This window comes from Dromiciops gliroides, chromosome 3 (genome assembly GCF_019393635.1).
Source record: "Dromiciops gliroides isolate mDroGli1 chromosome 3, mDroGli1.pri, whole genome shotgun sequence".
In the NCBI taxonomy this organism is placed as follows: Eukaryota; Metazoa; Chordata; class Mammalia; order Microbiotheria; family Microbiotheriidae; genus Dromiciops; species Dromiciops gliroides.
The window spans coordinates 47,733,828-47,745,325 of record NC_057863.1 but is presented as its reverse complement, the minus strand read 5'-3'; positions in this window follow the sequence as shown (position 1 = coordinate 47,745,325).

Here is an 11,498-nt window from a genome sequence, read left to right as displayed (position 1 = left end):
CAGGGTCACACAGCTAGTAAGTGTCAAGCGTCTAAGGCCAGATTTGAACTCAGGTACTCCTGAATCCACTGTCCCATCTAGCTGCTCCCAATTCAATTTTAATTGCACTTGAATGAGGAAATGTAATCTGAGAGAGGGGAAGTGATTTTTTCACAAGGCACACAAAATTAGTGGCAGAAGTGGAACAAAACTCTGAACCTCAATTCAATAAGCATTTATTAAATACCTTTTATGTGTAAGGCTCAATTTCCTCTCCTGAAAAATGAGGCTAAAAATACCTATGTTGCTACCTTAGAGGGTTGCTGGGAGCAAAGTACTCTGTAATAGTAACAGCTCACATTTCTTTGGTATTTTAGGAAGGTAAGAAAAATAAATATTTATTAAGCACCTACTATGTGCCAGGCACTTAAATATTATCTCATTTGATCTTCACAACTATGTTTAGAGCTAGGTACTGTTATTATTCTCATTTTCTAGTTTAGGAAACTGAGGCAAATAGAGGGGAAGTGACTCGTCCAGGGTCACACAGCCAGTAAGTATATGGTGGCTAGGTGGTACTGTGGATGCCAGTTAGGAAGACATGAGTTCAAACCCAGCATCAGACGTTGATAACAAATACCATCAAATCACAGACCTGATCATGCCACTCTCCTACTCAAAAACCTTAAGTGGCTCCCTATTTCCCTAGAATAAAATTCAATCTTCAGTCTGGCAAGTAAAGATTTCCTTAAGCTGTCTGTCATCTCTCTCGTCCGCTACTTCCTTTGCATTGTTCTCCTTTACAAATTCTGTTTTCCAGCCACACTAGTCAGTCCTCAAATATCACATGCCAGCTCCACTCACTTTGCATTTGGAAAGGTGATCCCTCAAACCTAAAGCACACTTCCTGTTCACCTTGGCCTCTTGGAATTCTTTGCTTGATTCAAGTCTCCCTTCAGATGTCACTTTCTATAGGAAGCCATTCCCGATCCACCCTCCCCACATCTCACCCCCAGTTTGTTGGTGTTCTTTCCCATCTCAAATTAAACTCTATTTATTTCATCCGTGTGTGTGTGTGTGTGTGTGTGTGTGTGTGTGTTGTATCCCTCCAGAATATGAGAACAGTAGCTTTGTCATTTTTGTCTTCCTAGTACCTAGCCTAATGCCTTGGACATAGTAGGTTCTTACTGATTTGTTAAATTGAATTGGTTCTTGTTAATAAGTCATTTGCTAGCTCATCTACCCACAGTTTGTTCTGGACAAAACTATAACTCAGCAAATTTTGTCTTTATTACTTCTGTTGCACCCTATCCCTCATATTTCTAAAGGTTTGATCATTCCAGTCTGGCTCCTGAGTAGGCAGATCAAACTTGATTAGTTTAATCTAGAGTTAGGGAAGAGAGTATCCTGCCTACTATATTGTGAGGGAAAAATCCATCCTCTTCTCAATAATTCTCAGGAAATTTAGCAGCGAGGTGACAAAGGCTTTATTTTCTTCTCATGAGAAGGAGCCACCCTAGTGTGCAGCTAGTGGGTGCCCAGAAAGGGGGCTCACAGGCCCTGTTTTATACCCTAGTTCCTAACGCAAATGGACCTTCCGCTTTTTCATCACTGGTGGGGTTACAATCTACGCACAAAAACTAGCTAATCGGAACGCAGTATTCCCACCCCTCTTCCTTGTATGGGCATAACTCAGGAGTGGACCTTATACTTCCTTATACAGACACAACTCTGGAGAGGACCTTATTGAGACCAGGGCTCCTTGAACCATATGACCTTGCTAACCTGAGGGGGAGGAGGGGATCTGAGACCTTTGTCCTACAAACAGGTCAGGGGGAGTACGAGTGACTGTTACATCCACATTGAGAGGAGACAACTACCCATTTCTCACAATATCCACAGACACTGAGAAGTCAAGAGCTGATGGCACATGTCTAATGAATGGGAGGGGGAGATTGAAGCAGGATGGTTGAGTGGACTGGCCATACTTGGGTTCAAATCTTAGCCCTACTGTTTTCTTGGCTGCTTTGTACCTCCCTAATATTTTTCACATCTCTTCCCTTTTCTCCACTCATGGGGGCACCACCTATTTCAGATCCTCATCCTCTCTTGCCTTTCATTGATTTCCTGGTTGGTTTTTTCCCTGTATTCAGTCTCTCTTCCCTAGTCCATCTTCTGATGCTGAATTGTTATTCCCAAACTACAAATTTGATCCTGCCAATCCCCTCTTCAATCAGCTCGAGTGGCTCCCTATTGCCTCTGGGCTACGTAGGGCAAGAGTTGGTCTTTGACTATCCCCTCCACCCTTCCAAGTCCACAAAGCCCAGAAGGTAATCAATGTAAGAATTTGGTTAGGAAGTGTTAAATTAACGGTGTAAATATGACTAAGTCTGGTGTGCCCTTGACAGAGTATTAACACATCCCTTGCCTGAATGAGAAAGGGATCCTGGTCATTGGAGGAGAAAATTATTGGTCATGCCCCCAGGTAGCCCTTAAAAGACCATCACGAAATTCAAGAACTGGATGAGTACAAACTGGGAGGAGTTTTGCAGGTTGTGACCCCTGTGACAATTCCAGAAGGCAGTAGGAGAGGGGATTTTTTTTTTCTCTCTCCCTCTCCCCAATTGGCCACAGCATATAGGAGTGTAGCTATTTGCTCAGTGGGAGACACCCCACCCAGTAGCTTGAGATTTACTAAGTTCATGAAAGTTTGCATCATAGTTGAGGGAACAGAAGCATACACTGTCCAGTCACACACAGAGAGCTGGTGATTTGAAAGAGGAAGTAGTTTCAAAGAGTGGGAGCTCTTAAAACTGAGAAGAGAGCCAAATGTTGAGTAAAAGGATAATTATCCTTCACGGATGACAGTTGAACTGTGGTGAGGAGTAGACCCAAGGAGTTCAGCTGAATAACTTGCCTGGTGGGTTACACGAGACATAGTACTTAGGGGTAGTTTTATGAGGACTCCAGAAAGAGGCATATTGGAGTTCTATAGGACTAGAAGTGTGAATTGTCTTGGCCAACTGTGTTTCTGCATCCTTGTTTTTGTTCCATTGTTTTCCATCATCTCTAACTCTTCATGACCCCATCTGGGGTTTTCTTGGCAAAGTTACTGGAGTGGTTTACCATTTCCTTCTCCAGTTCATTTTACAGATGAGAAAACTGAGGCAAACAGGGTTAAGTGACTTTCCCAGGGTCACACAGCTACTAAGTGTCTGAGGCCAGATTTGAACTTAGGAAGATGAGTCTTCCTGACTTCAGGCCTGGTACTCTTTTCAGTGCATCATGTAGCTAACTCTCTGCATCCTTACTGAGTTACTGTTGCCTTCTACCCTTTCTGGGGACAGCATGTATATTTGTGGGAGAGGACACTCCAGGTTTATGGGGGTGGGATGTAGTTATTGTTTTTCCAATGTTATCATAGTAACTGCTTTTATGTCTACTGGACGACTTCGATTAGGAAGCATACTTGTGGGGGTTCATGCAATAGAGTTTGGGGAGGAACCCCTTGGAACCTGTGGGCAGCCACATTCTCTAAGGACACTACCCTGAAGTGTGTACACAATTTGGGGGAGTAACCCAGAGAAGGTGTTGCAGATAAAAATGTAAACTCTTCTGTTTAGCATTTAAAGTTCTTCACAATCTGTCTCCAAACTTTTTTCCCCAGGCTTATTACACACTCGTCCTTCTCAAAGACTCAAATTGGCACCGTCCTCTGACTCTGTGTCTGTCCCTATTCCCGCGATCCTTTCCTAATAAACTCTGAATCAGGAACCAAGGAGTTCCCCTCAAGGTTTAGCTCAGGGGCTTCTTGTAAAAAGAAGCATTTCCTGATCCCCTGTTGTGAGGAATGCCCCCACCCTCATGATTTTGTATTTATTTTTTATATGTTTTGCATTTATTTATCGGTGCACATGTTGTTTCTGCTTGGTCAACTATTAACAACTCAAAGCAAAAGACTCCTTGATTTTCATCTTTGACTCTTGGCATCCAATAGATACTGATGGAATTCAATTAAAATCCCTGCCCTTGTGTGGGGTTCCTTGTCCTTATTCCGGGAATACCTGCGAATGAAATGGTTTCAAAATCCCCTTCCAACTTTGGAAATCACATCCTGAGCAGAGAGAAGAGGCAACGACCTGCCTGACACGACTCGGACTTATGGGGCCTAGAGTAAATATTTTGTTTAGCGTGTGGATTTCTGGGGAACTCTTTAAAAATAGATCCCGGCCCTCCTCACTCCCAATACCAGCCAAAAGGAGGAACTCCTCAAGGTCCTTCACCCACAGGGGCCCTTCTTCCTCTCCCCTTCCTACACCAGATGATCAAAGAGCGAATCAGTGCAGAGGACTGTGACCTTTGTTTCTATTCCTGGCACCTATTGTAATATGAATAGCTGAGAATGACAACAATAGCTCACATTTAAATAACAATTTTACAAAGGCATTTCCCTCCGATAACTCTGTGAGGAAAAGAGATATTATTACCTACCTTATAGGTGAAAAGAGTAAACTTACACATCTTAGATAGAGGCATGTAGGGGGTGAAGTGGATAGAGTACAGGGCCAGGAGTCAGGAGGAAGACTTGAGTTCAAATCCAACCTCAGACACTGACCAGCTGGGGGACCCCGACAAGTCAATTAACTTTGGCTTGCCTCAGTTTCCTCATCTGTCAAATGGAGATAAATAACAGCACCCACCTGCCAGAGTTGTGAGGATCAAATGAAATGACAATTGTAAGGTTCTTGGCACGGTGCCTGGCACATGGTAGGCAGTCCTATTACAGTATTATTCATTCCATCTTGAATAAATATTTCAGCATTTCGGTGTTCTTTCTTGCTCCTTTAGACACGGTCACACAGAATAAGGAGGCTGTGAGCTTCTGACTCCTAAGGACAGTCCTGTGGGTTGCCTGCCCATTATTCTGGTCATACTAATAGTAGCCACAAACCTATCTTGAGGAACATTATTTGTGAAATAGATGCAATTTGGGGATAGGACAACCCTTTGTTTTATTCACGAGGAAACCAGAGCTCCCAAGACTTCAGCCAATAGCCGATTAATGAGTATTTATTAAGCGCCCACCAGGTACCCAGAGATGGGAAAACATGCAAAAGGAAGGCAGTCTACATGAAGTGACTTTATGGAACTATAGTGTCTCCAAAGTGACTTCAGAGACCATTTACTTCAGCCCAAAGCTGCCAGGAATACCCTCTACACCAGTCATTCAGCCTCAGTCTAGTATTGGGGAACCCCTTGTCACCTGTAGCATTCTCCCCCTCTTTGGGAGATCTCTGATTGTTGAGGGGTTTTCCTTTAGATAGCTGGGAGCACCTCAGGAGCACGGGCTGGGGGGTGTGTGTGCAGATTCCCCCACTTTCTTGACAGAGATAGTCAGTGGGTGGGTGGGGATAAGAGGTGACTTTTCCAGCCACAGCCATTGAAGGCTGTTCTCTGCTGGGTGAAAGAGACAGAAAAGATCTCTGCTCAAAAGGAAGCGATGGGGGCTTCTTTTCATGCTGATCATCATGAGGCAGGAGAGAAAAGGAAGGCAAGTGGGGGCAGCTAGGTGGCGCAGTGGATAAAGCACTGGCCCTGGATTCAGGAGGACCTGAGTTCAAATCCGAACCTCAGACACTTGACACTTACTGTGTGACCCTGGGCAAGTCACTTAACCCTCATTGTCCTGCTAAAATTAAATAAATGAATGAATGAATGAATAAATAAAAAAATAATTTAAAAAAAATGAAAAGGCAGGCAAGTGAGCTCAGGAACTACACAGGAGAAGCCTGGCTAAGAGACAAATAAAGGGCAACTCATACTGGCCAGCACTGAGGCCATCTACCCTGAGGACTTCAACCCTTGCATTACAGTGGGAGAGGACCCTTGTCCAGACTTTGTCCTGGCAGATGGTCTGAGTCTTTCAGAGAAGCCGGTTTCCGAAACAACTGTGGTGTGTGGAGAGCAGAATGAAAGTGAATTTATTCAGATATGTGGCAGAGACTTTTTCCTCTTATATCATTATTCATTTCTATCTTGATTCAAAATTTTAACATTTCAGTGTTCTTCCTTGCGTGGGTCTGTTAGTGTGATAAGCAACTGAATACTTAGGCTTGTATGAATTTTCCAAGTTCCCAGTTTTTATACTGGGTGGGAACAGGTGAGCAGACAAGTAAATTACAGTTTTAATTCTTCCTCAAATTAAAAAAAATTTTTTTAAATAACATTTTCAAAACAAACATTTATTTTTAAAATTCCTTACGCCCTGCCTCCAATTTAAAGAAAACAAATGTAAAACAATACCCTTGTAGTGAATAAATTGCCCTAATTTGAATCTGAGTCTGGGACAATCCAGAGATCACAGCCCCCCATTCCATTAGTAGGTTAAAATATTACTCAGGGACCAAGCAGAAAAAGTCTAATTCCTCTTAGCATTCTGACATCATCAAATATTTGAAAACAACTATCATGTTTTCCCCAAGTCTTTTCTTCTCCACGCTAAACACTCCCAGGTCCTTGGTTTCCAAGCCCGTCACCCTCCAGGTTGCCTTTTTCTAGATTTCCCAGTGTTCTTTGTGATCCCTAAATGTTAAATTCCATTCTCAGAACCCTCTTCCAACACAGCCCTTTACTTCCCAAACTGTGTTTCTCTTGCCAGGTCCCTCCCTCCAGTCAGCATTTGTGATGAAAGCATCACCTGTGCCCCTTTTGTTTTCTTGCTGGCAGTGCTTTTTTGGTTTCCTTCTCTTGAGGAACCCTTAGGTTTGGCAAGCCTTAAGAGGTTGTCTGTTGTATCCCAGGTACATTCCCTAGGCAGACAGTACGTTCTGGCGTCCTTCAGCAGGGAGTCAACAACCACTGCTACTCAACCCTCCTTCCTCTAATTATCACTAAATAACTTGTCTCCTCCTGGCACCCATGGATGCTTACCACCACTCTTTAGAGAGGGTCTAGAGAGAAAACAGAAGCAGAGCAAGGAAAGAGCCTTTAAGGGATGAATGATAGAGTCTGAAGAGGTAGCAACTCCAAGGTGGTGAACCTAGAGGAGTGGAAAGATGGTGGTGCCCCTGGACAGGAATAGGAAAGTTCAGAAGAAGGGTCAGTTGGGGAGGGGGAGTTCTAGTTTGAATATGTTGAGGTTTCAAAGTCTATGGGTTAGGGGGGCAGCTAGGTGGCACAGTGGATAAAGCACTGGCCCTGAATTCAGGAAGACATGAGTTCAAATCCAGCCTCAGACACTGGACACTTACTAGCTATGTGACCCTGGGCAAGTTACTTAACCCCCATTGCCCTGCAAAAAACCCCACCAAAAACAAAGTCTATGGGTCATTTACTTGGAGATCCTTGTGGTCCTAAAGAAAGGACTGGGGCTGAGGAGAGAACTAGGGGTTGATGAACAGGCATACCTTGTTTTATTAATCTTTGCTTTATTGCCACAGAGAAATCTTTCATGAAAGGAAAAGTCAATTGATGCAGCCAACTTATTGTTGTATTATTTTAGGAAATTGCCACAGACTGCCCAGCCTTCAGAAACCCTGATCAGTCAGCAGCCATCAACATTGAGGCAATACTCCCCACCACCAAAAAAATTATGACTTGCTGAAGTCTCAGATGATGGTTAGCATTTTTAGCAATAAAGTATTTTTAATTCAGGTATGTACATTGGGCTTTTTTAAGGCCTAATGCTATTGCACACTTAATAGACTATAGTATAATGTAAACATAACTTTTACAGGTGCTGGGAAACCAAAAAAAGTCATGTGACTCACTTTATTGTGATAATCACTTTATCCAGGTGGTCGGGAACTGAACCTACAAGAAGATCTCCCAGTTGTGTGTGAGAAAATTACTAAAAATAGGGGTTTGGGAATGTCCCCCACCCCACCCCCTCCACTTGAGAACCTGGCCTGGCCTTTCTTAAGGTCAGCCCAGAGTCAGGAAATTACCTCATTCAAAACCACATCCACCTGAAAGCCTTGTTGCTGCCAGAGGACCTGTTCTCTGGACTCTGACATCAGCAGGACTGGGTCGAACCACCCTCAAATCCTGTGAACCAACAGATTTAGGTGATAGTAGTCAATTAGCTTGAAGCAGTGTGTAAGGACCGATTCTCCTCCAGACCCAGAAGAAGTTTCCACACTCAGTTACTCTCTTTGAGGCACTCTTGGCGGCAGAAGACTTGGAGGAAGAAGCAGGCCAGGCTGAGCTCTATCTTTCCTCTAGGCTAGAAGGCCCAGCTGAGCTCTATTCTCTCCTCTAGGCTAGATAGGCCTTCTGAACTTTCACAGACACGTACGGTCTCTTTACTAATGTTTACTATACTTTAATAAATGCTTAATGGCCCAAAACTGGTTCTAAAGCTTCTAATTTATAAGTAACAGCTATATTAGAAACCCCAGCTAATTTTCCCCAAACTTGGGCCAGAAATAAGGTGACCACATACAGTTTTACTCACAATATGTGCCTGTATAGATAGATCTTAGCATCTGCATAATGAGAGTAGGAGCTGACCACATCAGCAAGAGCACCAGGATAGAGAGAAGAGAGAAGACAGTCCAGAGTAAGACCTGGGACCACACCATAGTCAGGGGGATGGATATGAGCAGGGACCCTACTGAGGAATCTGTGATGGGGAGGGTCTGAAAGATGAACCAAGAGAGGCAGAGTCACTAAAATCCAGAAAAGAGAGACTATCCAGGAGGAGGTGATCAGGAGAGTCGGAGTGATCACCCAAGCTGTCAGCCTCCCAGGGGTTCTAGTCTCACACCAGGACTTTCCCACAAACCAGGAAATACTGATCTCCACATCTGAGTACAGACCATGACATCATGCAGGAGAAATCTACAAGGACATGGATACTTTCTGGTTTCATCTGGGTATGTCAGTCTCTCACCAACCCTGGACCCTGAATGCAGGGATGAAGAAAACAACTGGGTGCTCCCAAAACTTCCCCCTCCCCCTTCCCTCTACCCACTTTATCTGACTCACAAGGGCAGAATGACCTTGAAGCTATTGGTAGATTGGTCTGAAACAGAGTGTCCTCATTTCTGGAAACTGTGACTTATAAATATTTCTTTTGGAGAGTAGGCTAGGGGCTAGGCATTAAAAATAGAAACTTGTAAAACCTGTTGTTCTAGAAATGACATGCTTCCTGGCTAAGAAGACCCCTGTCTCAATAAGGGACAGAGCACAGATGCCTGCCCACCTAAATCCTCTACTGTTAGAACCAGCAAGATTTTCAAGTAGAGGAGGGTTGGTGGGAAGGTTTAACCCTAACTATCCCCCAACTCAGTACCCCCCAACTCTGCCTATATAGTTTTAACTCTCTTTTCACAATTCTAAAACCCCCCAAATTCTAACTCCCCCATGTTGTTCAGTTGTTTTTCAGTCGTATACAACTCTTTGTGACCCCATTTAGGTTTTTCTCAGCAAAGATACAGGAGTGGTTTGCCATTCCCTTCTCTAACTCATTTTACAGGTGAGAAACTGAGGCAAACAGGGTTAAGTGGCTTGCCAAGGGTCACACAATTAGTAAGTGTCTGAGGCTGGATTTGAATTCATGAAGATGAGTCTTCCTGACTCCAGGTCCCACCACACTCTATTCACTGTACCACCTAGCTTACCCTAACTTTGCCCCCCCATACTATTAATCCTTTCATAACTCAAAACTTTATTCCATATATTAACTGTCACCCTCCTATTTTATACTATGCTTAAGAGAAAAATAGGCAGTAAAAAAATCCTTTTTACTTCCATTTTTTCTAGATAGGGATATGTTGTCTCTTCCTCTGCCCCTAATTCACTGAACTGTACCTTAAGGAATTGCAGAAGTATCACTGGGAATTGGCTAAGGAAGTGATAGGTCTAAGCAGCAGAGAGAGGTACAGTACTCAATTACAGAAAGACTTCAGGGTCGCATGGGAGGTAACCTTCTGTTTGCCTAGGCTGCCCACTGCTCTGCCATGTTCCACAAGCAATGAGTTAGTTGTAGTCAAATGAGATAAATGGTCCTCTGCAAGGATAAGGCATCTAGGAGCCAGACAATCTCAGGATATGGCAGCCTGTCTTTGCCAAGTCAACCTGGACCCCAAGTCCACTCTCTGTGCCATGAATTCTGGATCTAGAGTAAATCTAGGGAGGGGTTCTTCTTTGTGTCATGCTATCCTTGGCAGTGTGGTGAAGTCTATGGACCCCTTATCACAATGATTTTTATAAATGCAAAGAATAAAATACATGGGATTACAAAGGAAATTGATTATACTGAAAAAAATTATCGACATTATAAAAAGCAACAGGTGCACAGATTCCAGGTTAAGAATATTTGCACAAGGGTTTTTGCATCTTCATCTGATTATTGGCTCTAAGGCAGACATATGAGTTAAATGCAGAGTTTTGAACTGTGTTGTCTTGTATATTGTCCTTTTTCCACTCAAAGGAAGACTGAACTTGTATATTTTCTAGTACTCATGTTTGAATAGCTTCTGTGCTATCTGGGGACTTTGGGGGTCTAGGAGATCAGTAAACATGCAGCCCCTTAATAAATGGTTTATTATAGCATGATTTCTTTGTTATTATATACTATTTGCTTATCAAGTCTATGTCAAAAAAAATTCTATATGCATGATTATACATGGAGAATCAGCCCCATTATGCCAAGGTCAAAGGACTAAGGTTTATTGAAATACATCCAATAGAAGAATGAGGCAAGATTTGCCAACAGTTAGGGGCTTATACTCATTCTGATTGGATTAATCCACACACCCTAGATAATGAGTCAGTACTGCCCCACAGAGTGGCAGAGCCAAGGGACAGAAAATCATTCACTTTCTGAGAACCTTTTAGAGATCTTGAAGACATCTTCAGCACTTCCATCCAATGGGGAGCATGAACTTAACTTATCATGAGTTTGAAACTGCCCAGTTTCAGATTCCTTGTTGAATAGTACCAAGATGGCGGCTAACAGTGCCACCTGGTGGTTAAAAGAAAATTTTTTTCCTGCCATACAGGACGCACTGGGCTAAAGGAATGGGATTGGGGTAAGGAGTGGGAGAGAAAGAATGGTGCTGAGGCAGCTAGATGGTGCAGTGGTTAAAGCACTGGCCCTGGAATCAGGAGTACCTGAGTTCAAATCCGGCCTGAGACACTTGACACTTACTAGCTGTGTGACCCTGGGCAAGTCGCTTAACCCCCACTGCCTAAAAAAAAAAAAAAAAAAAGAATGGTGCTTATTCTTAAATTAGATCAAATATTTGAAGATAGATATTATGTTTCCCCCTCCCCCCCCATCCTCCAAACTTTCTTTTCCCCAAATTAAATAGCCAAAGTTCCATTAATTCGTTCTCATATATCATGAACTTGCAGCCCTTCCCCATCTTGGTTATTCTTGTCATGATATTCTCCAATTTACCCACATCCTTCCTAAACTCTGGTGCCCAGAACCAAACACAATACTCCAGATATGGTCTGACAAGGGCAGAGAACAATGGAACTATAAGCCTGCTGATTCCAGAAACTATGCC